The sequence below is a fragment of the Rhinatrema bivittatum genome, chromosome 7 (genome assembly GCF_901001135.1).
Source record: "Rhinatrema bivittatum chromosome 7, aRhiBiv1.1, whole genome shotgun sequence".
Taxonomy (NCBI): Eukaryota; Metazoa; Chordata; class Amphibia; order Gymnophiona; family Rhinatrematidae; genus Rhinatrema; species Rhinatrema bivittatum.
The window spans coordinates 228,011,792-228,038,516 of record NC_042621.1 but is presented as its reverse complement, the minus strand read 5'-3'; the positions used below and the strand labels follow the sequence as shown (position 1 = coordinate 228,038,516).

At 46.4% G+C, this 26,725-nt stretch overlaps 1 protein-coding gene and 1 non-coding gene across 6 annotated transcripts in view; both read left to right on the top strand.

The window, feature by feature from the left end:
* Window positions 1-26,725, top strand: part of LOC115095786 (eukaryotic translation initiation factor 3 subunit A-like) — a 502,216-nt gene that overhangs the window by 378,639 nt on the left and 96,852 nt on the right. The gene's annotated exons all lie outside the window — the stretch shown is intronic.
* Window positions 9,710-9,778, top strand: TRNAG-GCC. The gene has a single exon. It is a non-coding gene; the product is annotated as a tRNA-Gly (tRNA).

The following is a 26,725-nucleotide window of genomic DNA, read 5'->3' as shown; positions in this document are numbered from 1 at the left end:
AGCTGTCTATACTAAAGAAAAGGAAATTATCAGATAAGTAGTAATTTCTCATTTGGAATCTTTACTAATCAGTTGGAATCCAAAACTTTCATTCCCAATTTTCAAAGTAGACAAAAAGTACCAGTTGCCAAATCACAAAGCTCCATTTCTTCAAAGCATAAGCCAACTTTGGAGGATCCTTCAATTGTCCTGTCTGACTCCTGGGATGATTCTCACTTGCCTTATGAATCAGTCTTACCACTCTGAAGTCAAGTCCATGGAATTGTCATCCAGTCCTTCCCTTGAGCCACCAAGAAGCACGGCTCTACCTGAAATTATGACCTGCCAAGCGTTTTTTCAGTGTAATGGCAGCTTCCAACCATTTCACACTGCTAAAAGACAGAACTTAGGGAAGACTTTTTTTTCTTTAATTTTTTTAATTCCGTCTTTAGTAACTGGTCAACCCTTCAAATGGATTGCAGTCAGGTATCATAGGTATTTCTCTATCCCCAGAGAGCTTATAAACTAAGTTTCTACCCGAGGCAGTGGAAGGTGAAGTGAACTGTCAAGGATATGGCAAACTTCTGTCACAATATTATCAGCAAATAAAAAATTATACCAGAAGCAGAAAGTACAGTCTTGTGTGGGGGATTGGAGGTAACTGCACAGACTACTCTTAAAAGAAACCTGTGGATGACCTACATAAGAAACTTGCTGGGCAGACTGGATGGACCATTTGGTCCTTTTCTGCCATCATTAAATGTTACTATGTTACTATCAGCTCACCAGTTACATATGGTACAATATATGTGCCACATCTCATTGAGAATTATCTCCTCTCAGCTTCCCACCGACTCTGAAAACCTCTTTATACCATTTCTTAATGAAGTGCTTCTGACATGATACTGTCTTAAGAATTTCAGCTATTGTAAGAGGCCAGAAAGTTGGTTTCATTGAAGACATCAGAGCTCTATGTACCATGTACATCAGATAATCTCTTTGGTGATGAGGATAATGGACCTAATAAAAGATCATTGTTCTTCGATCCAAACTCTGTCAGCAGCTACTTCAGATCAGAATTCACACTATTGAAAATTCCAACCTTAGACCTGTTAAAGATAATTCTACTCTTGCAGGATCTATCCACTGTATCCTTTTTATTTATTTAATCTTAATATACTGCCTGTAAAAAAAAAAGTATCCAAGTGGTTTACAGTAATAAAACGCATACAAAATCAACCAGCTCAAACAAAATCTCAGTAAATCAAACCTAACAAAAGGAAAAGACAAAACAAAACCATTGATAGTACAAACCAAAACAGCAAGCCAACCCTGCTCCATATAACCAAATACTGGTTAACAGTATTGGTAAAGAGCCATGATTTAACAGCCTTTCTAAACTTCTTATAGTTTAGTACTAGGCAAATATCTAGGAGAAGAGCATTTCCCCAAGACCAGGGCCTGCTAACTAACGGGCTGATACAGTAAAATCACGGGAAAGCGGGCAAGCTTCCCGGCGTGCGGACAGGCCACTCTCCTGTGCGCGCGATACAGTATTTTAATTTATTTAAATTAGGGCCGGCGGTAAAAAGAGGCGCTAGGGACACTAGCGCGTCCCTAGCGCCTCTTTTTGGACAGGAGCGGCAGCTGTCAGCGGGTTTGACAGCCGACGCTCAATTTTGCCAGTGTCGGTTCTCGAGCCCGCTGACAGCCACGGGTACGGAAACCGGACGCCGGCAAAATTGAGCGTCCAGTTTTCGAGCAGCAGGCCTATTTCAAATTTTATTTTTCTATTTTTTTCACTTTTTTTAACTTTCTGGACCTCCAACTTAATTTCGCCATGATATTAAGTCGGAGGGTGCCCAGAGAAATTAGCGCCTACCTTTGGATAGGCGCTAATTTCTGAAAGTAAAATGTGCGGCTTGGCTGCACATTTTACTTTCTGTATCGTGCAGGAATACCTAATAGGGCCATCAACATGCATTTGCATGTTGCGGGTGCTATTAGGTTCGGGGGGGGGGGTTGGAAGCGCGTTTTGGACGTGCTATTACCCCTTACTGAATAAGGGGTAAAGCTAGTGCGTCCAAAACGCGCGTCCAATCGCGGGTTAACAGTGTGCTCTGCCGGAGCGCACTGTACTGTACCGGCCTGAATAAGAAGACTCGCAAGTACTCTCGAGCTTAATTACTGAAGACAGGGGAATTTGAAGGAAACTTTTCTGTGAGGTGCGCAAGTTTCAGATCGGTGAGTAAGAGGGCAGTAATTTGGATAAATACAGCAAGACACCAGTGTAAACAGCACAAAACTTAAGGCCCAGAATTTTAAATCTGATACGACAACTCACTGGTAATCAGGAGAAATTACGTAATGATTGTATTTAATAAGACCGTAAATTACTTTCACTGCAGTATTTTGAAGTAACTATAAAAGTTTGATATGAGAAACCAATAGGCCAAGAAACAGATAATTACAATAATTGATTCTGGAAATGATGAGGGAATACATCAAAAGTCTCAAATCGTAACAATCCAAAAATGGATGTAGACATCTAATATATCTTAGACAGAAAAGATTTTTAGACTACTTTGGAAATTCGGTGGATCATAGACAATTTAGTGTCAGTACATAACTTAAGGTAGTAGATACATCAATAAATGTAATTGGGGTACCTAACATCTTAAAGGTAAGGACAGTGGCTTTACAATTAACCCATAGTACTTCTATTTTTGCAGGATTTACTTTATTGGCAGAAAGCCAGTTAGCTACCAGTTGTCAAGATTAATAACTGGATTAATAGTTTAGGAATCAAAAAAATTAGTTATCTGAACATCATCGACATAGATTGAGAGCCTAAAACCACAGTTCTGAAGGGTTGCCAGTAGAAACAATTTTCAAGGGGAGCTAGACTAAAGCTCTGAGGAACACCAGAAGAGAGAGGAGTGGGCTCAGATAGTTGGCCGTCCTATTCAACTTGAAAAAAAATGGCCAGCTAAATAGGAACAGAATCAACTGAGTACTTTATCAACTATTGCAATCTCTTTTAGGCAGTCGAGCAACAAACTATTAGGGAGATTCATGAAGCCACGTTAGGGCTGTAATGTACATGAAACGGTGTATATCATGCAGTAAACATTGTATAATTCTCAGTATAGCCCTATCGCACAATATTCACAATATTTTGTATAAATTAAGTCAGATTTCCTCCTCTGTTACAATGAGCTGCTTTGCATGGTGTTTGCATGCATTAGTTTTGCAAATCCATGCAAAGATGCTCATGCATAGGTAATCCTATATAAATAAAATAACATGCTTGACTTTAAAATTTGGCTTAATAAACCCAAAAGTATAGCACGTAGAAAATTCACATAATATACTGAGACCTGCTCTATGGGAAAACTCATTGCTGGTACAAGTTTACCTTCATACGATGCCATGCATTTAAGTGCGGTAGCGTGAATCAAGTCACAGGCACTAACAAAAAGTTTTTTCCATGGACTCCAAGAAGTGTTATGCCATGTGCAAACAGATACAAGGTAAATGTAAAACATTGATAAGACAGGCGAAGAGAGAATTTGAAATGAAGTTGGCCATAGAGGCAAAAACTCATAATAAAATCTTTTTTAAATATATCCAAAGCAAGAAACCTGTGAGGGAGTCGGTTGGACCATTAGATGACAGAGGGGTTAAAGGGGCTCTTAGGGAAGATAAGGCCATTGCAGAAAGACTAAATGAATTCTTTGCCTCCGTGTTTACTAATGAGGATGTTGGGGAGATACCAGTTCCGGAGATGGTTTTCAGGGGTGATGAGTCAGACGAACTGAACGAAATCACTGTGAACCTGGAAGATGTAGTAGGCCAGATTGACAAACTAAAGAGTAGCAAATCACCTGGACCGGATGGAATGCATCCTAAGGTTCTGAAGGAACTCAAAAATGAAATTTCTGATCTATTAGTTAAAATTTGTAACCTATCATTAAAATCATCCATTGTACCTGAAGACTGGAGGGTGGCCAATATAACCCCAATATTTAAAAAAGGCTCCAGGGGCAATCCGGGTAACTATAGACCAGTGAGCCTGACTTCAGTGCCGGGAAAAATAGTGGAAACTATTCTCAAGATCAAAATCGTAGAGCATATAGAAAGACATGATTTAATGGGACACAGTCAACATGGATTTACCAAGGGAAGTCTTGCCTAACAAATCTGCTTCATTTTTTTGAAGGGGTTAATAAACATGTGGATAAAGGTGAACCGTAGATGTAGTGTATTTGGATTTTCAGAAGGCGTTTGACAAAGTACCTCATGAGAGACTTCTAAGAAAACTAAAAAGTCATGGGATAGGAGGCGATGTCCTTTCGTGGATTGCAAACTGGTTAAAAGACAGGAAACAGAGAGTAGGATTAAATGGTCAATTTTCTCAGTGGAAAAGGGTAAACAGTGGAGTGCCTCAGGGATCTGTACTTGGACTGGTGCTTTTCAATATATATATAAATGATCTGGAAAGGAATACGACGAGTGAGGTTATCAAATTTGCGGATGATACAAAATTATTCAGAGTAGTTAAATCACAAGCAGACTGTGATACATTACAGGATAACCTTGCAAGACTGGAAGATTGGGCATCCAAATGGCATATGAAATTTAATGTGGACAACTGCAAGGTGTTGCATATAGGGAAAAATAACCCTTGCTGTAGTTACACGATGTTAGGTTCCATATTAGGAGCTACCACCCAGGAAAAAGATCTAGGCATCATAGTGGATAATACTTTAAAATCGTCGGCTCAGTGTACTGCAGCAGTCAAAAAAGCAAATAGAATATTAAGAATTATTAGGATGGGAATGGTTAATAGAACGGAAAATGTCATAATGCCTCTATATCACTCCATGGTGAGACCGCATCTTGAATACTGTGTACAATTCTGGTCGCTGCATCTCAAAAAAGATATAGTTGCGATAGAGAAGGTACAGAGAAGGGCAACCAAAATGATAAAGGGGATGGAACAGCTTCCCTATGAGGAAAGGCTGAAGAGGTTAGGGCTGTTCAGCTTGGCGAAGAGACGGCTGAGGGGGGATATGATAGAGGTCTTTAAGATCATGAGAGGTCTTGAACGAGTAGATGTGACTTGGTTATTTACACTTTCGAATAATAGAAGGACTGGGGGGCATTCCATGAAGTTAGCAAGTAGCACATTTAAGACTAATCGGAGAAAATTCTTTTTCACTCAACGCACAATAAAGCTCTGGAATTTGTTGTCAGAGGATGTGGTTAGTGCAGTTAGTGTAGCTGGGTTCAAAAAAGGTTTGGATAAGTTCTTGGAGGAGAAGTCCATTAATGGCTATTAATCAATTTTACTTAGGGAATAGTCACTGCTATTAATTGCATCAGTAGCATGGGATCTTCTTAGTGTTTGGGTAATTGCCAGGTTCTTGTGGCCTGGTTTTGGCCTCTTTTGGAAACAGGATGCTGGGTTTGATGGACCCAGCATGGCAATTTCTTATGTTCTTACCCAATGATTAAGAAGCCTTATACTCCTTCAGGCTCACCGTCATGATAGCCATTTAAATGCATGGCATCGTATGAAGGTAAACTTGTACCAGCAATGAGTTTTCCCATATAGCAGGTCTCAGTATATTATGTGACTTTAAAATTTGTCAACCATGTTATTTTATCTGTACCTTTTGGGAAAGAGCTATTCTACCATGGGAGCATTGAGACCCTAATTCAGATCTCGATGCTCCCATGGTAGATTTAAAAGGCCTAGTAGCAAAAAAAAAAAAAAAAAAGCTACCAAAAGTTAAAAATAGTGACCAGAGGTCTATCTTCACCCCCCTCCCCATCCCAGGGCTGCCCATCAAAAAAAAAAGTATAAAAATAGATTACATGGTTTGCATAACAACGATCACCACTCTGGCCCAGCCACGTCCTCATAGAATAAAGCATCCACAATGGGTAACCTCCCAACCCCCCTTTCCATTACAAAAATTAACAGGTTGTGCCCCCCCCCCTTCCCCACCAATCCCACATCTTTAAAAACCCTGTTGGTAGTATAGTAGGCCCTGGCCTCCCAAGTCAAAAGAAAATCATTGGTCATATAGTGGGTCCCTCTGGACCTACCTTCCATGACCTCAAAGAAAAACTGACCGGGCATTGGGAGGGCCACTCCATTTCTGGTGCTGACCAGGTTTGAAGTACCTCGGGCCCTCTCAATGACCAGCCAGTCTTTCTTTGTGGTAATGGGGGGAGAGGGGGTTCGGTTCCCCATTATGCAGCCATTGATTTTATTTTGTCTTAGAGGTCCGGAGGGAAGGGCCTACTATACCACGTACAGGGTTTTTTAAAACTTGGGGGGGGGGGGGCACATGGCTTTTTAATTTTTTAATAGAGAGGGGAGTGGGGGCTACCCTTTGGAGTAGCTTTATTCTATGAGGACAGGATTGATCCAGGGAGGGGAGCAAGGGTTATGGTTGCACAAACCCTATAATCTTTTTTGTTAGGGCCACCTCGATTGGTGGCCTTAGGGGGAGAATTGGGTTAAGATAGACCCCCGGTCACTTTTCTTAACTTTTCACAGCTATCTTTTTTTTTTTTTTGTCCACAGGGCCCTCGCACAGTACAGGTGTCTGCTCCGTTGTTTTCTTTGCGGATTTTACCACAAGACAAAACAATGCGGCAATACTGTCATGATATTTTGTCAGGGGAGGGGCAAAATATTGCAGGAAACTACCTCCCCTCTCCCCCGCAATATTGGGCCCTCCCACAATAAGCTATAGCAGCTTAGTGACTCCAGGCCTATGGTTGATGATATCAAAGGCTGCAGTCTGTCAAGAAAAACAGAATGCTTCTTTATCCCCATCCACCCTTAACCAGATGTCATGAATGAGTGCAAGCATGGCTGTTTCAGTATTGCGACCATTACGAAAATCTGATTGATAAGAGATGTAAAATGTTGGTTTTAATTAGTATAGTCACTCGATCCATTACCACTTTTTATATGATTTTAAATAGGACCAAGAGATTAGAGATAGGTTTATAATTAGCTAAAACAGAAGAATCTAGTGATTCTTTTTTCAAAAGGAATCGCACACTTGATAGATTTTAATCGAGTAGGAAAAAGACCAGAAGATGGCGAGGAATTTACAGTAATAGAGAGGTCTGGCTTGAAAATAGAACTGATCTTGTTCATAAAAAAAAGAAGCAAAACTGTCAGCTCAGCAAATAGCATCATCAGGACACAAAAAGTAGGTTAATCAGAAAGTTGGGAAATAATTTAGCTCTTTAGGAGGATTATCAACTAATTTAATCCTTTTAGAAAAGTAATTTTTCTTAGCAATTAATAATTTGGAGAGATAATGTTTATTTGCCATCTTCCATTTATCTTTGCTCCAAATCTGTTCAAAATGACAGGCTTGGCCTTTTAAAATTTCTAGGCCAACATGATACCATTGCTGAGTAAATCCAGTGCTGGGATAAAGGAACTGCTTTTTCAGTTGCCTTATCTAATGTGTTATTCCAAGTCAATCAGAAGTTATAAGAGATGTTCCTCTCAGTCAGTCAGGCCTGTCCATTACACATGGGGTATACAGTCCTACCAGCAGTTAGAGGCAGAAAACAACAAGCTCGCTGATGTCATGCCATACATGAATCTGTGCTGACACAAGCCTGCCAGTTTTCTCAGCAAATGGTGGGCGTGCTTTCATGTGTTTTCTGTGGCTTCGGCCTAGCTGCATGTAGTTAAGAGATTGGGCTCCTGAAGTAACAGCTGAGTTCTCCCTTCCTCAGTTGATCAACTCCCTGCTGCTAATTTTAGCGATTCTGGGGGTGCCAGAGGTGACGATCTGTTGAGCAGGTGGTTTTGGTGAAGGGGTTCCAGAATGGTAAGGTCTGATTTTCTGTACCCTTTTTATATTCCTTGTCTTTTTTTTTTTTTCATTTCTGCCCTGCCCTTATCTTTGCCTCCCCTCCTCCTCACTGGTTTCTCCTTGGTTATCACTGGGAGAGAGAGCACAGGGAGAATTGAGGACTGTGCTTTTAACTATTTGCTGTTTGCTCAGCTGGGAATAATTAAAAACAAACGGGCTGATACAGTAAAATCACGGGCGAGCGCCCGCTCTCCCAGCGCGTGCACAGGACACTCTCCTGTGCGCACAATACAATAAGTTAATTTATTTAAATTAAGCCCAGCGGTAAAAAAGAGGCACTAGGAACACTAGCGTGTCCCTAGCGCCTCTTTTTTGACAGGAGCGGCAGCTGTCAGCGGGTTTGACAGCCGACGCTCAATTTTGCTGAAGTCGGTTCTCGAGCCCGCTGACAGCCACGGGTTCGAAAACCGGATGCCGGCAAAATTGAGCATCCGGTTTTCAACCCGCCAGCCGCGGGCCCATTTAAACATTTTTTTTTTTTTTTTTACTTTTTTAAACTTTCGGGACCTTCGACTTAATATCGCCATGATATTAAGTCAGGGGTGCACAGAAAAGCAGTTTTTACTGCTTTTCTGTGCACTTTCCCGGGCCCGGTAGAGCAAGTTCATTAGGAGCTAGTCCCAGAGAAAAGAGGGGAAAATCCCTTCTCCAAGGACAAGCAGGATGGTAGTCCTCACACATGAGTGACATCATCAGATAGAGCTCTATGCGGAAAACTTATGTCAAACTACACACTGAGCATGCCCTATACCATACATCCATGCAAGGTCCCTCTTCATTTTTTTTTTCCATGGAGCTCTGAGCCTCGTGGTTTGATTGAGTTCTCAAAACTTGGCTTTTGCCTTGTGGAAGACTTTTTTTGTTTCGCAGTTTTCCACGTTCTTTTTTTTCATCCTTCACCATGTCCCTCTTGGTGCCTTCCCGTAGTGCCCCAGTTTGAGTTTTCAGCATTTCGGGTAAGTTTGCTTTTCACCATTGGTTTCCCCGATGGTACTGGTGCATCTGTGCCCACCGGCCTTCGATGCCCGCCGCCATCATTCCGTCCTTCTATTTCACCCTGTCATGGCCACGTGCGGTTTTCACTGATGCCCTCAGTGCCTGAGGACTATGTCGATCATTGATCTTCATGATGTTTGCATTCTCTGCCTGGGGGTATTGCATGACATCCAGGGTTGCTGCTTATGCACCCAGATGACCTCGAAGGGACATTGCCTTCGACTCAACGAGATAGATCAGCTGTTCAGGTCGAAGAAGACCGAGGAATTGGCATTGAAGGACCTTGGAGTCACACCGATGGACACCATGCCATCGACATCGGCGGGACTGTCAGTTCTGTCAAGATCACTGGTGGATAGGAGTGCTAGAAATCAACCGTTGTCTATTTCCTCCTGTCTGAGAATGCCAGGTTCGTCAGCATCAACGAAGGTCAGGGCCGAGCATCGAAGGAAACTTAAGAGACATCGGCACCAGTTCCCGTTGATGTACAGTGCCAGCCACGGGGATGCACCAGCTTTTGTCATGGTGCCCCCGAAGCAACCCCATGGCGAGGAACGTACATCCTCCATCGATGACTGGAGTCCACGACACTCTCCACTGGTCCTGGTGCCAATCGCCGATTCCCCATGCAGGTCTGAGGAAGATCTGGTCAACCCTCCTTCCTCCCAGTCAGTTTTGGCATCGGCAAAGTTGGAGGAGGAGGAGGAGCTGGAGCATTGAGCCCAGCTGGCGGATGAGTGGGCACTGCAGAGCTTCTGTCTCTTGGCACCAATGGAGCCAGTGCCGCATGTTCTCATACCACTTCTGAAGAAGCTGGTGGTTCAGTGGTAGAATTCTCACCTGCCACGCGGGAGGCCCGGGTTCGATTCCCGGCCAATGCACCACCAGTATTGACCCATATAAGGAAGCTCCTGGGGCAAAGCTTGTAATCAATCCATACACAGTGTATCATGAAGCAAAGGGAGTTTGAAACTTAGTTATATCTGTGTAAGTACAGTGTTTTCCTTTTCCACATACAGAAAAGAGACTAAGTGGTAATTTGTCAACTAAACTACGAAGGGGGAGTGTCTGTGTACTCAAAGTTTTAGATTGGAACGGGGCAAATGATGCGTAGAAGTCTGATACAGTCGTGCTATTCAGTGTGTTGACGACCCAGCTGGCATCTGTTCCCGGAACAGCACTGGTTCTCGGTGGGGCACCAAGACCTCCCCCTACCAATACAGTGGTTGTTGCCGGTTCCGCCGAGGAAGAAGCACTGCCAAGACCAGTGGAGTCATCGAAACCTATAGTCCTTGTCCAGTTCCATCGGTGCTTGCACTTCTGGACTTAGGCTGAGCACCTTGGGCCCCATCCCCTTTGGCAATTCAGTGAGGATAAGGGTCACTATAAAGCCTGGGGGGATGATCAAACAGATTCCTCCGACTAGGACTTGGATGGTTTCCCATCAGACCCTTCTTCTCCAGATGAGCAAAGGAGGTGACCACCTGAAGACCTAACCTTCACAGGTTTTGTGAGGGTGATAGTGGAGGCCATCCCATTCCAGCTTTTAACTGAAGAGGATGCCAGGCACAAAATGCTTGAGATCCTTCTTTTCGTGGAGCCTCCTATGGAGATCGTGGTGGTCCCAGTACATGAGATCCTTAAGGAGTTGCTGCTGAGGATTTGGGAACACCCCCTAAAGTGTCTCCCATTAAGAAGGCAGACAGGGTTTACCTCGTCCAGAAGGCTGCCGAATTCGATAAGCGTCAACTGCCTCATGAGTCGGTGGTGGTCAAATCCATCATGCGCTTTCAGACCCATTCCTCTGTGCCCCCGAGGAAGGACCACAGAGGGATGAATGCTCTTGGGAGGAAGGTGTTCCAAAGCGCCATGCTTATTGCCTACATGGCCGCTTACTAGCTCTATATGAGCCAATGATTGAGTGACATCTGGAAGCACGTGCAGGAGATGACTGAGCAGCTGCCTCAATTGCAGCAAGACACCCTGATGTCGCTGGTGCACAAGGGTCTGGATTGTGGGAAACACAAGGTCCGTGCGAATTATTTATTTATTTATTTAGAACTTTTCTATACCGACTTTCCAGTAACAGAATTACTGATCAATTCGGTTTACATTTTGAACAATAACAGTGACAAGTAAATGTCTTACAAAGAACAGGTATAAATAACTTGGAAATAAATATATGGGGTTAATAACAAGAGATATAATATACATTGCCTAAGTAGGCAGAGTTTTGGACTGCCAAGGAGTTGAAGTTGAATTGCATAATTCTTTAGAGAATTCTTTGTGGTATTCTTAGGTTATTCTTAGGGTATTCATAAGTATATGGGGTTAATAACAAGAGATATAATATACATTGCCTGAGTAGGCAGAGTTTTGGACTGCCAAGGAGTTGAAGTTGAATAGCATAATTCTTTAGAGAATTCTTTGTGGTGTTCTTAGGGTATTCATAGAGGGTTCAAAGAATTTTTAGGGTTGTACTTGTCTGGTACTTGTCTGGTTCTTGTGTAGTTCTCTTGTAGGTTATTGAGAATAACTGAGGATCTTGTTCTTGTGTAGTTCTCTTGTAGGTTATTGTCTGGTTCTTGTGTAGTTCTTTTGTAGGTTATTGAAAATAACTGAGGATCTTAAATAGTTCTCTTTATAAATAGTTCTCTTTATAATTCGATTGGAAATGACCTAAAGGGGACCTTGGCAGAGATAGTTCAGCAGACTGATGTTATGGAAAGGCTTGGTGGAAGAGCCAAGTCTTAAGTCTTTTTTTGAAGATAATGTGGCATTGCACTGATTTGAGTTCCGGCGGGAGCGTATTCCAGAGTTTGGGACCAGCTGTGGAGAATGCTCTTTAGCTTAACGTTGATTTCATTCGTGGTATCTGGAGATTGTTTCTGTAGGCTTGTCTCACTGGTCTAGTAGAGGTGTGGAGTTGGAGAGGGATTTTGAGCTTCAGTGGGGCCAGGTTGTGTATTGCTTTGTGTATTGATGAAAGCACTTTGAAGAGTATTCTGAAATTGACGGGAAGCCAGGGATGTTTTCAAGACTGCATCGAGAATCTCCGCAGCGGGAATCAGCTCCCGCAGAATGGCATTGCTGTGGTTCTCGGATCTCTGACCAGGACCATTATGAAACATTCCAGAAACTCTCTGCCAGTACTCCGGACCCATCCTCCTCCTCTAGGAGGCTGTCGATGCTGGGACCAAGGACATCTTTCTTTCACTAAAGGAAGTACTATTCTCTGCCTCCTCGATCCCATCCACACCATCGGAGCTCCCACGGCTGTCCTAGGCAGCAGAGAGTTCCCAAGTCCCAGCCAGCTCCTCAGTCAACTTCGGGGACGGGGTTTTGAATGGGCCTTAGGGAGTGTAAGCCAGTTGCCTATACCCAGGACGATGGACCCTCCAGACCGGGGGCAGGCTGTGGTTCTTTGTGAACCAGTGGCCCAGTGTAACTTCAGACCAGTGGGTTTTATCCATCAGGGGTACCAATTTAATCTATTGGGTGTCTTGCCAAATTGTCCTCCGTGCCCAAATTGGAGATACTATGAACAGACCATCTCTTCCCTCTTAACAGCCAGAGCAGTCAAGCCCGTACCACCAGGGCAAAGAGGGCAGAGATTCTACTCCAGGTACTTCCTGATTCCAAAGAGAACAGGAGGACTCCATCCCATCCTAGACCTGAGGGCCTTGAACAAATTTCTAAAAAAAAAAAAAGTTTAAGATGGTTTCCCTGGGCATCTTGATCCCCCTTTTGCAAAAAGGGGACTGGCTATGCTCCCTCGACCTAAAGGACACATGCACCCATATCGAGATCTTCCCAGGTCACAGGAAGGAACTCAGGTTCGTGGTGGGAAAACAGCAATTCCAATACCGTGTGTTGCCATTTGGGCTCACGTTTGCTCCACAGGTCTTTACGAAATGCCTGGCCGTGGTGGCGGCGCACCTCCGCAGACGGGGAGTGCATATTTTACCATATCTGGACGATTGGCTGGTCACCAGCACGTCTTAGGCAGGGGCTCAACAGGTCCATGCAGTTGACTGTTCGGATATTAGGGTCACTGGGGTTCGTTCTCAACTACCCAAAGTCCCATCGCAGTCCGTCACCTTAATTCCCTTGCTCCCAAATCTTACTAAGGCCCTTGGTAATGACATTGACCAGTCCATAAGTATCTGGAACTCTTCAATAATTAAATCCCTAGATTTGGTAGCTCCAAAAAAACTATGCACTATTAGAACCAAATCAAATTCCGCCTGGTTCTCATCAACTCTGCGACGACTGAAAACTACCTCAGGATGCCTTGAACGTTGTTGATGCAAGAACCCAATTCTAGAAAATTAAACTGCTTACTTTATTCATTCAAAAAAATTCAAAAAATAAATTGACTCTGCAAAAAAATTCTATTATGCAAATAAAATAAAAATGGCCAATGGTAATCCGAAAATCTTATTTAACATTGTAAAAACTCTAAAATCTCAAAAAAACATTTCTCATAACAATATTTCAAATGATTTATGTAATAAAATCTCCCACCATTTCCAAGAAAAACTTGTTGAAATTTCCTTAGACTTCACACACCTGCCAATTCCAAAAATAAACTTGCCTACTCTGTCGTGTTCTCGTTCCACTTTTTCTGAAACAGACGCCTCTACTGTCTCATATTTGCTCACCAAGCAAAAAGTATCAAACTCACCGTATAAACCGTGTCCAGGTCAACTTTTAAAGGACTGATGACTTTATCTCCCCTTCTATAGCACAATTAGTCAATTTATCTCTTAACACTGGAAAATTTCATGACATCCTCAAACAAACCTCTGTAACACCCATACCTAAGAAAACATGACATTTATGACCCTGTGAATCTTCATCCCATAGCCTCATTACCAACTTTGGCCAAAGTAATTGAATCCACTGTACTCCATCAATTAACTGAATATATTACAGATAATATCCAAACCAACATGGTTTCAGGAAAGGGCCTAGCACAGAAACACTGCTTCTCCCAACTTTTGTTATAATTATCCATGACTTTGTTGCCAACATTGATTATATCATTATCCTCCTTGATTTTACCGCAGCTTTCAACACCTTAAACCCTGAATTACTTCTTGCCAGTCTACAATTTATAGGGCTTCAAGACACTGACCTTCAGTAGTTCAAATTTTTCATGTCTGACCGTCCACAACAAATTATTTTAGACTCTTACCATTCTGACTGTTACACCACCACTATTGGAGACCCTCAAGGTTCTTCTTTATCCGCAATGTTATTTAATATTTACCTTTTACCACTATGTCATATTCTAACTGGATTGGACATAGATTTCAAGATCTATGGAGACGACATACAGCTACTTATTCCATATACCTCTTCTTGGACTCATAACTTTTCATTAATTTCTCTTGTTTGATACTATAAAAATCTGGCTGTCCCATAATAGATTCAAACTAAATCCAGCAAAAATGAATTAATCCGTCTTCCCAACTCTTTATGCAGTCCACCTTCGCATCTTACATTTGATAATCACAATATTCCAATAGTAACTCATGCTCGAAACTTAGGCATTATTGTTGACTGCAAACTATCCATGACAGAAAACATATCCAAACTTGTAAAAACCCCTTCTGGCTAGGAGTTTCCACCCCCAGCCAACAAGAGACCTTATTCATCAGCATTGGCGGGGTTTCCATCACCCGCCAGTGAGGAGAGACCTCTTTCTTCAGTGCTGGTGGGAGGAGAGACAGAGATGCTGGAGCCCAGGCTAATGGGGCCGAAAAAGAAGCAAACAATGCGGTAGCAGCACCTACCGGAACTCAGACTGACGTGCTAGTGGAGCCCCCCAGAGCCTAGGCTGGTGGGGCCAAAGGAGGAAAAAGGGAAACACAGCAGTGGCACCCACCAGAGAAATAGAAGAGAGACCGGGTGATAGGTCCCCGCTTCAACACAGGCCAGCGGGACTGAAGAATGAGCAGAGGTACAATTGTGTGTTTTGAAGCATACTTGTATGTGTGCCTCAGGAAGAGATTGGGAGCCTCCTTGTGTGTGTGCCTGTGAGAAAGCAATTGGGAGCCTACTTGTGTGCACACCTGTGAGAGACAGAGATTGTGACCCTGCATGTATGTACCTGTGAAAGAGAGAGAGATTGGGAGCCTGCTTGTGTGTGTGTGCCTGTAAGAAAGAGATGATGTTCTATTTGTCATCTGTTTTGAAATATGTTGGTTTTTTTTTATTAGTATGGTTTCCTCGCTGTTATGAGTAAATCTATAGTTCTAGCACTAGACTTTCAAAAGGGAGACTTTGATAAAATTAGGAAAATTGAAAAAAACCGAAACGTACAGCTACAAAGGTTGAGGGTACAACAGGTGTGCACATCATTTAAAAATTCCATACTAGAAGGATGTCTGTTGTACCTGAAGATTGGAGGGTTTCCAATGTAACCCCGATATTTTAAAAGGACTCCAGAGGTGATCCAGGAAATTATTGACCAGTGAGCCTGACTTCAGTGGCGGGGAAAATCCGCAAGGATTTACCCAATGGAAGTCTTGCCTTTTCAAATCTGCTACATTTTTTTTGAAGGAGTTCATTAACATGTGGATAAAGATGAGTCGGTAGATATAGTACAATGCATTCAGAAAGTATTCAGACCCCTTTAATTTTTTCACATTTTGTTTCATTACATCCTTATTCTAAAATGGATAATATGCTTTTTCCTAGCGTGTAGCAGATGGACTCAGAACAAGTGGGTATAGTGTGCTCATGCTAGCAGTTGGAGACGGATCTGACGTCAGCACGGGTACATATACCCCCACAGGAAGTGAAGCAACTCAGTAATTTCCGTCTCCAAAGCAGTTTGGAGCGCCTGCACGCTCGCTGAGCGTGTTTTCCAATACTACTTTCTACTTTCTCAATTTCTAAGAAGACGACGAGCCCCGCACTCCTGCGGTGATACCCTCGGGTCCCTCCCCCAGTTGAGTTTCCCGAGATGATTTCCGCGATCCCTCGGAGGTCTACGCCTCGGTCCGGTGGCCGAACCGCGGCAGGGATCTGGCCCCCGAGCGAGAAGGGCTCGGGCGGGGCTGAGAGGCGCCTCGGTCCCGGCGAGGACTTAGCCCCGAGCGAGACGAGTTCGGCGGCTTAGAGGCAGCGGGTGCACTTCCTCAAGCGCGACGGTGAAGGTATTTCCCCTCTCCCACCGCAGCCGGAGACCGCCCGGGTTACAGCCGGGAAGCGCCGAAGATCAGGTAAGGCGTACATCTCTTACTTTTTGGTCTCCGAGGTACGAGGATCGGCGGCGTTGCCTGCATGTGGCACGCCGTGGAGGTCTCCATTTTGTCTGCCTTGTTCAGGTATTGAGCGCCCACAGATAGGCGCACATGGATAGGCGCCTGTTGATAGGCGCACAAAGCAGCAGATTGCTAGGCGTATGTTATTGAGCGCATATTGTATATTATTGAGCGCATATTGTATATTATTGAGCGCATATTGCTGAACGCATATTATTGAGCGCATATTGTATATTATTGAGCGCATGTTGCTGAACGCATATTATTGAGCGCATATTGTATATTATTGAGCGCATATTGCTGACAGCATATTATTGAGCGCATATTATTGGCAGCATATCGCATAAGCGCAGGTGCCCTGCATTCGCAAGTCGCGATGGAACACCTAAACTCCCCGGCGTCTCCAGAGGCGGCACCTCCTGATTCCGGCGTGAAAGCTCTTGGCCTGTGCTCAGCGTGCCAGCTTAGAGCCACGCAGAGCGAGGAGCCAGACTCCCTTTGTGCCCAATGTGAGGAGGCCGTGGGAGTCTCGGGCCAGGACCAGTCTCAACCGAGGTTTACCGACAGTTCCCCAGGGGCCACCCCGGATCTAGTGGGCCGTCTCGAACAGCCAGGAATCCCGGGGGACCTGGTACCCCGACAGCTAGAGACCGCTTCCATTTCCTGGGTGGACTTATTTAAGGGGATCCACGCCTTTGTACAGATGCAGTCGGCTTCCCGTCCAGGCCCTGCTGCCCCGGCTGACCCTGCCCCCGGACCCTCTCGTCCTTACCGCGGGCACCCGCCTCCGGCCAGTCCGGCTCATGCGGATCCTGATGTCTCGGAGGACGAGTCCGGACTCCCCGAGGAGGGGGAACTTCCCTCGGGGATAGAGCCATATCGAACTATGAGGCGGTTCTTTCCCAAGGAAGATCTCTCCGACCTGGTTTCTCAGTGCCTGACGGAGTTGGCTATTCCAGGCCCCAGTACCATGGAGGCATCCACGCAGAACCCCCTGCTGGAGGGTCTTCGTCCGACAGCCCGCCATTTCCCCTTCCTGCAAGCGGCGCAACAGCTGATCGATTTGGAGTGGAATGCGCCGGAGGCCTCATTCAAAGGGGGTCGGGCCCTGTCGGGCATGTACCCCCTGGACCCGGCAATCAAGGATATGCTGGCGTGCCCCAAGATGGACACCATAGTTAGCGCGGTGATCAAGCGCACTACCATTCCAGTGGAGGGGGGGGGGGCAGCCCTCAAGGAGGCTCATGACCGACGCCTGGACGCCATCCTGAAACAAACCTTTGAGGTGGCAGCTCTGTCTTTGCGGATCGCAACCTGCTGCACAGTGGTGACGCGTTCCTGTTTGTCACAGGTCAGGAACAATGCCCCGGCAGCGGACATGGAGTCAGCTCTCTCGTTCCACATGGATGCCGCCTCCGACCTAGTCCGTATGACAGCCAAGGGGGTCTCATCCTCAGTAGCAGCCAGGAGGCAGCTCTGGATACGGAATTGGTCAGCCGATGCTCCTTCTAAGACACGTCTCACTAGAATGCCGTTCAAGGGTTCTCTCCTGTTCGGCAGTGACCTAGATAAACTGGCCAGCACATGGGGTGCCTCTCCAGTACCTCGACTGCCGGAAGACAAGTCCAAGAGGAACCAGCACACCTTTCCGAGGCCCTCCAGAGGTAGAAGCTCCCAACGCTTCACTCCCTATAGGAGTCGCTACCAGGCACCTCGTCCTCAGGCCAGGAACCAGTCCTTTCGGACCAAGCAGCACAAGGGGGGAGCCGGCTCAGGTTCAGGTCCCGGCCGCACCTCACAATGAGAATCAACCGATCCATCTGGGGGACGAAGCCATTGGGGGCAGGTTAACCCTCTTCTACCTCAGATGGGTTGAGATTACATCGGACCAGTGGGTCCTCGCCATCATCCGAGAGGGGTATTATCTGGACTTCCATCACATCCCTCCGGACAGGTTTGTGGAATCTCCGTATCCAATCCACAAGAAGGTAGCTTTGGAAGCTACCCTGGCAAGGCTCATGTCCTTGAAAGCCATAATCCCAGTACCTGCATGGGAAATGGATTCTGGGCACTATTCCATTTATTTCATGGTACCCAAGAAAGAGGGCACTTTCCGACCCGTATTGGACCTCAAGTCAGTCAACCGATACCTAAAGGTTCCGAGGTTTCGTATGGAAACTCTGCGCTCAGTCAAGACCGCAGTACAGCCAGGGGAATTCCTCACGGCCTTAGACTTGTCAGAAGCCTACCTGCATATCCCGATCCATCGGGATCATCAGTGCTACCTACGCTTCAAGGTTCTGGGACGACACTTCCAGTTCCAGGCTTTGCCCTTCGGGTTAGCCACGGTGCCGCGGACCTTCACCAAGGTGATCGTAGTGGTAGCAGCGGCACTCAGACGGGAAGGAATCCTTGTCCATCCCTACCTAGACAATTGGCTGATCAGGGCGAAATCACGAGAGGAGAGCCATCGGGCAACCAACAGAGTGATCTCCCTTCTGGAAAGCCTGGGATGGGTAGTCAACCTAAGCAAGAGTTGCCTACAGCCTTCCCAATCACTGGAATACCTGGGAGTTCGGTTCGACACCCAGGCAGACAAAGTCAGCCTAACCACCAAGAGAAGGTTAAAACTCCAGACTCGTCTACGGTCCTTGATGGGAGCCAGCCGGCCCATAGCTTGGGATTATCTGCAGGTTCTCGGTCTCATGGCATCCACCCTGGAAGTGGTACCCTGGGCGCGGGCCCATATGAGACCACTACAACGCTCCCTCCTCTCTCGATGGAGCCCACGCTTCCGGAATTACTCCGTGCATCTACCTCTACCAGCCAGAGTGCAGACCCAGCTACGGTGGTGGTTGCAGTCCGACCACACGAGCAGGGGGTCGAAGATGTCCTCCCCCACGTGGACTCTGCTCACCACAGATGCCAGCCTGAGCGGATGGGGAGCACACTGCAAAGAGCTCACCGCCCAAGGGCGGTGGAACAGAGAAGAGTAGGGGTGGAACATCAACCGTCTAGAAGCATGGGCAGTCCGGTTAGCCTGCCTGCGATTTGCTCACAGACTGCGGAACAGAGCAGTCAGAGTGATGTCCGACAACGCCACCACGGTGGCATACATCAACCGACAGGGCGGAACCAGAAGCCAACAGGTGTCCCTAGAGATAGCCCCGCTGATGGCGTGGTCAGAGGCGAATCTCCAGGATATCTCTGCCGTCCACATTGCCGGAAGGAACAACACCACGGCAGACTTCCTCAGCAGGGAAAGCCTAAATCCGGGAGAATGGCAGCTGTCCCCCACAGTCTTCCAGATGATTGTGGATCAGTGGGGGACTCCGGACATGGACCTATTAGCGGACAGGTCCAATGCTCAAGTACCCAGATACTTTAGCTGCAAGCGAGATCCGTTCTTGCACGGGATCGACGCCCTGGTTCAACCATGGCCTCCAGGGACCCTGCTATGTCAAGGTCCCATCCTCCACGAGGATCCGGCTCCATTCTCTCTTACGGTCTGGCCATTGAGAGTGCTAGACTGAAGAAAAGAGGTTACTCGGAACCGGTGATAGATACACTCCTCCGAGCCTGCAAGTTTTCCACATCCCTCACCTACATAAGGATCTGGAGAGTATTTGAAGCCTGGTGCGACACTCATGGCACCAATCCACATGCGACCACAATCCCTATTGTTATGGATTTCCTGCAGGATGGACTTCAGAAAGGTCTCTCCCTAAGCTCCATCAAGGTTCAGGTGGCTGCGCTGTCTTGCTACGGTCCCAGGAGGGATGGCAAGACCATTGCCACGCACCCAGATGTTTCCCGCTTCCTGAATGGAGTCAAGCACATTCGTCCGCCACTGAAGTGGCCAGTGCCCCTGTGGAACCTCAACATCGTTTTGGATTTCTTCGCGGGATCCACCTTCAGACCCCTCCGGGGCCTGTCTCTCCGTTCGCTGACTTTGAAGATGGTGTTCTTGCTGGCAGTGTGTTCAGCACGCCGCATCTCAGAGCTACAAGCGCTGTCCTGCCGTGATCCCTTTCTCAGGCTCACTCCAGAGGCTATCCATCTTCGCACGGTTCCCTCCTTCTTACCTAAAGTAGTCTCACAATTTCACCTCAACCAAACCATATCCTTGCCAACCATGGCGGGTTTGAAGAAGTCGGAAGAAGGGCGTTTGCTATGCCATCTCGACATCGGCAGATTGCTGCCCAGATACCTGGAAATGACAGAAGCAGTCCGAAAGACGGACCATCTGTTCGACCTTCACAGCGGGAAGAAACAAGGAGAAGCGGCCTCTTGGCCCACCATCACCCGCTGGATCAAAGATGTTATCAGAGCGGCCTACGTAGAGGCCGGGAAGTCACCACCTCTGCAGGTCAAGGCTCATTCCACAGAGCGCAGGCGGCCTCTTGGGCAGAATCTAGGATGCTGTCGCCCGCGGAGATATGTAAGGCGGCGACGTGGTCCTCCCTCCATACCTTCTCCAGATTTTACCGTCTGGATGTCCAGGCCAGGGAGGACACAGCATTTGCGAGGGCAGTCCTACGCGGTCCTCAGGCAGCCTCCCGCCCAGTTCGGGAGTAGCTTTTGTACATCCCACTTGTTCTGAGTCCATCTGCTACACGCTAGGAAATGTTGAGTTTACTTACCTGATAATCTCCTTTTCCTTAGTGTATGCAGATGGACTCACCATCCCGCCCGGCTGCCAGTATACATGGGTTGCACCAATTCAAGGTAAGGCATGTCATTTCTTACACGAGAGCGTCCACTCTACCAGGTGTCGACGCCTTCCGGTTGGGAGCGCTGGCGGTCTCCAGCTACTATCAATCGGTCAGGGGAATCCTGTTTCACTAATTCATTGATCGGTCAGTACACATATATCCATGACAGCTTTTGCAAGGAAGATTACTGAGTTGCTTCACTTCCTGCGGGTGTATATGTACCCGTGCTGACGACAGATCCGTCTCCAACTGCTAGCACGAGCACACTATACCCACTTGTTCTGAGTCCATCTGCATACACTAAGGAAAAGGAGATTATCAGGTAAGTAATCTCAACATTTTTTCCCCTCTTCAATCTACAAACAATGCCCCCTAATCAGGTTTATAGAAATTTGTACAAATTTAAAAAAAAAAAAACTTACATAGAAACATATAGAAACATAGAAGTGACGGCAGAAGAAGACCAAACGGCCCATCCAGTCTGCCCAGCAAGCTTTCACACCTATTTGTTTTCATAATCTGTTACTCTGACTGCTGAGGTCAGGGCCCTTATTGGTAACTATTTGGTTCCAATTCCCTTCCACCCCCACCATCGATGCAGACAGCAGTGCTGGAGCTGCATCTAAGTTAAATATCTAGCTAATTGGTTTGGGGTGGTAACCGCCGTAATAAGCAAGCTACTCCCGTTTGTCTACCCTGCATGTGCAATTCAGCCATTGTTGGTTGTCTGAATAAAAATCCTCTTTACTTAATTCCCTCTGTTGCTGAAGCAGTGAGCTGCGCTGGATACTTATTCCAAGTCAAGTATCATGCTTAATTGATTCGGGGTAGTAGCTACCGTAACAAGCAAGCTACACCCATGCTTATTTGTTTACCCAGACTATGTAATTCATTCCAGCAAATCTCAGATTGGAACCCTGCCTCTTAACCTTCAGAAAAAGACTAAAGACGTGGCTCTTTCACCAAGCCTTCCCAGATCCACCGGATAATCACTAGTTTGAGCCTCACTTCTTACAAGGACCTTGACACACTTCCTCCTGAACAATGGACACTGGCATTTCCTGGTTAAAGCATATGCTCTAACCCGTTAAATTATTCGTATCATGTTATATTTATTCTACCTGCCTCTATCTTCCTTCCAGCTTGTCTTTAAGCCTCCAAGTTTTCCATACCTTGTTGATTGTAACTTTGACTTATTCCTTCCTTTGTTATCTATTATTTACCAGAATTGTTACCTCAGTTTTACCCTTTGTTAAAATGTAAACCGATCCGATATGGTTATCTACTATGAAGGTCGGTATAGAAAACTGCTAAATAAATAAATAAATAAATTCCTTTTTGGTTGATGCTGATATAAATCATCTTTTCTTCATTCTCTCTGCCGTTGAAGCAGAGAGCTATGTTGGATGTGCATTGCAAGTGAAGTATCAGGCTTATTTGATTTGGGTAGTAACCGCAGTAACAAGCCAGCTACTCCCCTGCTTATTTGTTTACCCAGACTATGTAATTCATTCCTTGTTGGTTGATGCTGAATATAAATCATCTTTTCTTCATTTTCCCTGCCGTTGAAGGAGAGAGCCATGCTGGATGTGCATTGAAAGTGAAGTATCAGGCTTATTTGATTTGGGGTAGTAACCGCCGTAACAAGCAAGCTATTCCCCTGCTTTTTTGTGGATGCAAATCCTTTTTTCCACATTTCCTCTTGCCGTTGAAGCATAGAGCAATATTGGAGTCGCATTAACTGTGTGTATGTTTATTGAATAAGGATATTAATCTCCAGGTAGTAGCTGTCATTCCCGCAAAGAAGCCACCCCTTGCCTCTTCTCTTCATTCACATCCTCTAGACCAGGGGTCGGGAACCCATGGCTCGCGAGCCAGATATGGCTCTTTTGAGGGCTGCATCTGGCTCGCAGACAAGTGTCGCCATACTTCGCGGTTCCCCGCTGACCCAGCTGCTCCCCGGTCCTCCGCCGCCCGGGCTTAAAATGCTGTCAGCCCGGGCGGAACGCGGCAGGACAGCTGGAGTCAGCGGCACCGGCGTGCTCTCTTCTCCCCCCCCCCCGCGGCCCGGAAGAGGAAGTGGAGAGCATCGGGTGCCTGCGCGGGAATAAGAGACCACACTAGCGTGGTCTCTTCTTCCGCGCAGGCACCCGATGCTCACCACTTCCTCTTCCGGGCCGCGGGGGGGAGGAGAAGAGAGCACGCCGACTGGAGTCATCCGGGTGCCTGCGCGGGAGTCATCGGGTGTCAGCCGGGTGCCAGCGCTGGAGTCATCGGGTGCCTGCGCGGGTCTTCCCGCGCAGGCACCCGATGCTCTCCACTTCCTCTTCCGGGCCGCGGGAAGAAGAGAGCACGCCGGTGCTCTCTTCTTCCCGCGGCCCGGAAGAGGAAGTGGAGAGCATCGGGTGCCTGCGCGGGAAGACCCGCGCAGGCACGCTAGTGTCCGATGGGAAGAAGACTGCAGCGCGGCTCGGAGGAAAATGAAAATCTTCAACCGCGGCCGATGGGACTCCGCCTTCGCCTCCGCGAGGGCTGAAAATGAAGGAGGTTAGCGTTGGGAGGTGGCTGCTGCTGCCGCGAGTTCCCGGGGGGGGGGGGGGGGGGGGGGGGGGGAGAGAGAGAGTGAATGAATGAGCGAGCAAGCATGTGTGTTTGAGATCCTGTGTGTGTGAGTGAGAGATTGCATGTATGTGAATGATTGAGAGCCTGTATATGTGAAAGAGAGTATGTCTGTGATTGAGATCCTGCCTGTGAGAGAGAGAGCATGAATGTAAGTTTACCATTGGGAACCTGTATGTGTAAGTTTGTAATTGAAAACCTGTTTGTTTGAAAGAGTATGTGTGTATGATTGAGATCCTTTGTGTGTGAGAGAGATCATGTGTATGTATGATTAAGAGCCTGTGTGTATAAGTAAGAGAGAGATCATGTGTGTCTGTGTCTGATTGACAGCTGGTTTAGGTGATGGAGCATGTGAGTATGTGATTGAGAGCCTGTGTTTAAATGAGAGAGAGAGACCATGTGTGTCTGTGTGATTGAGAGCTGATTTAGGTGAGGGAGCATGTGAGTATGTGATTGAGAGCCTGTGTTTAAATGAGAGAGAGAGACCATGTGTGTATGTGTGTGATTGAGAGCTGATTTAGGTGAGGGAGCATGTGAGTATGTGATTGAGAGCCTGTGTGTAAATGAGAGAAAGAGAGGACATGTTTGTAAGCATGTGAATGAGAGTCTGTGTGTGAGAGAAAAAGACAGCATGTATTTATGTGATTGAAAGCCTGTGTGTGTGTAAGCGTGAAAAGATAGACAGCATGTGTGTAAATGTGTAATTAAGAGCCTATATAAGTGAGAGAGAAAAAACATTTGTATATGTGAGTGACTGAGAGCATGTGTGTATAGGTGTGTCATTGAGAGCCAGTGTGAGAGAGAGCGCTGTATGTGACTGAGAGAGGAGAAAGTTCCAAGCAAACCACCCCACCTCCTGCTAATTCAGAACAATCTCAGGACACCTGGATATCAAACGTTCCCAGGTATGCAGAGCAAAAAAATTTTTGTATCCTTATTATTTTTCATTACTGGATCTTTGTGTCTGCTATTTTGAAATATTTTGTTGGTATCTGGAAATGTTTTATATGAGTTTTTAATTATTGGATATTCCACTCATCAGCTGTTTCGAAATATGTTCTTTTTGTTAGTACAGTTTTACTGCTGATGATTTTATATTTCTTGATTTGTTTTATAAGGATGTGTGATGTTTCTTTTTTCCTTTGTTACACTGCATACAGAGACTCTGGCTTGTTGCAGTTTCCAATTCAGTTTTTGTCTGCATGCTTCTTGTTATGCGTTTTGGTCTCTTTATTCTATGTTAGGTGAGGGACAGCACGTGATTCAGGTGAGGTTTTCTGCTGGCGTGTAGTTTCTGTGTAGGACTCTATAGCAGCCTGACTTGGTCCGTTTTCCTAATAGGAGATGTATTGGTGTCTTAAGGCCTGGTGTAATATTTTCAGAGACTTATTGTACTTTAAAAGTGTGATCTTACATAAAATGCACACATTTACTTGTATTTAGTTTTAAACATATTGTATGGCTCTCATGGAATTACATTTTAAAATATGTGGCGTTTATGGCTCTCTCAGCCAAAAAGGTTCCTGACCCCTGCTCTAGACTTTATGGATCTACAGTGTTTACCCCACGCCCCTTTGAAATCCTTCACAGTTTTGGTCTTCACCACTTCCTCCGGAAGGGCATTCCAGGCATCCACCACCCTCTCCGTGAAGAAATATTTCCTGACATTGCTTCTGAGTCTTCCTCCCTGGAGTTTTAAATTGTGACTCCTGGTTCTGCTGATTTTTTTGCAACGGAAAAGGTTTGTCATTGTCTTTGGATCATTAAAACCTTTCAAGTATCTGAAAGTTTGAATCATATCACCCCTGCTCCTCCTTTCCTCCAGGGTGTACATATTTAGATTCTTCAATCTCTCCTCATAAGTCATTCTATGAAGACCTTCCACCTTTTTAGAATGACTTATGAGGAGAGATTGAAGAATCTTGAATATCACATTTCTCCTAGGACAAGCAGGTTGATAGTCCTCACATGTGGGTGACATCATCCAATGGAGCCCGGCATGGAAAACATTTGTCAAAGTTTCTAGAAGTTTTAGCCAGCACACCGAGCATGCAAAGCTTGCCACTATCCGCATGTCCACACGAGGTCCCCCTTCAGTCTCTTCTGCAGTGCAGTTGCCTCGCGATTCATGGAGCTCTTCTATTTTCTTGTTTTTCTCGACAGTATCAGATCCTTTTCCCGTTTTTCCTCGTTGGGTCCCCTTTCACTGTCTGTGCCTCCTCGGTGTGGTAGGTTTTATTGCCTTTTTTGTCGTTCTTGTGGTCGATTCCCAACTTCTTGCCTCACGGTGACCGCCGGTCATCGACTGTATGCCGGGTGTTTTTTCATGGTGTCAACCGGTTTTTGTCGGTGCCTCCAGTGCCTGCGGACCATGTCCATCACGGATCCGCATGAGGTTTGCATCCTCTGCCTGGGGCCTCGCATGAAGTCTGTTGGTGTCTGTGTGACCAGATGACCCCCAAAGGCTGTCGGGTGCACCTCAATAAGATATAGAAACTTGGCTCCTTCCACTCCTGCATCGGAGCCCTCGATGCCGAGAGGTCGCAGGGAGCCCCTCGATACGCTCACTATCACTGTCCCTCTCGCTAGCTCTTCAGAGGATCGTAGGGATGGTGAGAGATCCTCAGGTCCTCCGAGGAGGAAGATATGGCCGGCACTGTGTTCCTGAGGCCACGGTTCCCCGAGCATTTGCCGGGTCCTTCTGGCCTCCCGCGGCTTCTGGTCCCGTCGATGCCAGGGGAACTGTTAATTCCTGCGGGGCCCTCAAGGCTTCTGAAGCCATTGGAGCTCAGGGCCAATACCCCACACGGGACTCGCCCCGCCGCGCTGGCCCCAGTGTGGAGGAAGGGCCTTAAGAACCTTGGGGAGATGATTCCATGGAGTCGTCCTCCGACTACTTGGACAATCCCCTCTCTGTGCCCTCTCCACCAGAGGAATGGTGCTGGTCACCTCGCGAGGATCTGTCCTTTGCGGGGTTTGTCAGGGCCATGGCCGAAGCCATTCCCTTTCAGTTTATCATGAAGGAGGATGCGCAACACAAGATGGAAGTACTCCAGTTCGTTGAGTTGACCCCATCATCGAAATTTGCTGGGCCGCAACCTGGCGTTCGCTTCACATTTTTGCGCTCATTACTGCCTGTACAAGGATGGGCGTAAGGACAGTGCCTTTGGTCAATCCGTCCTGCGCAATCTGTTCCAGACTTGAACCCAACTCTTCC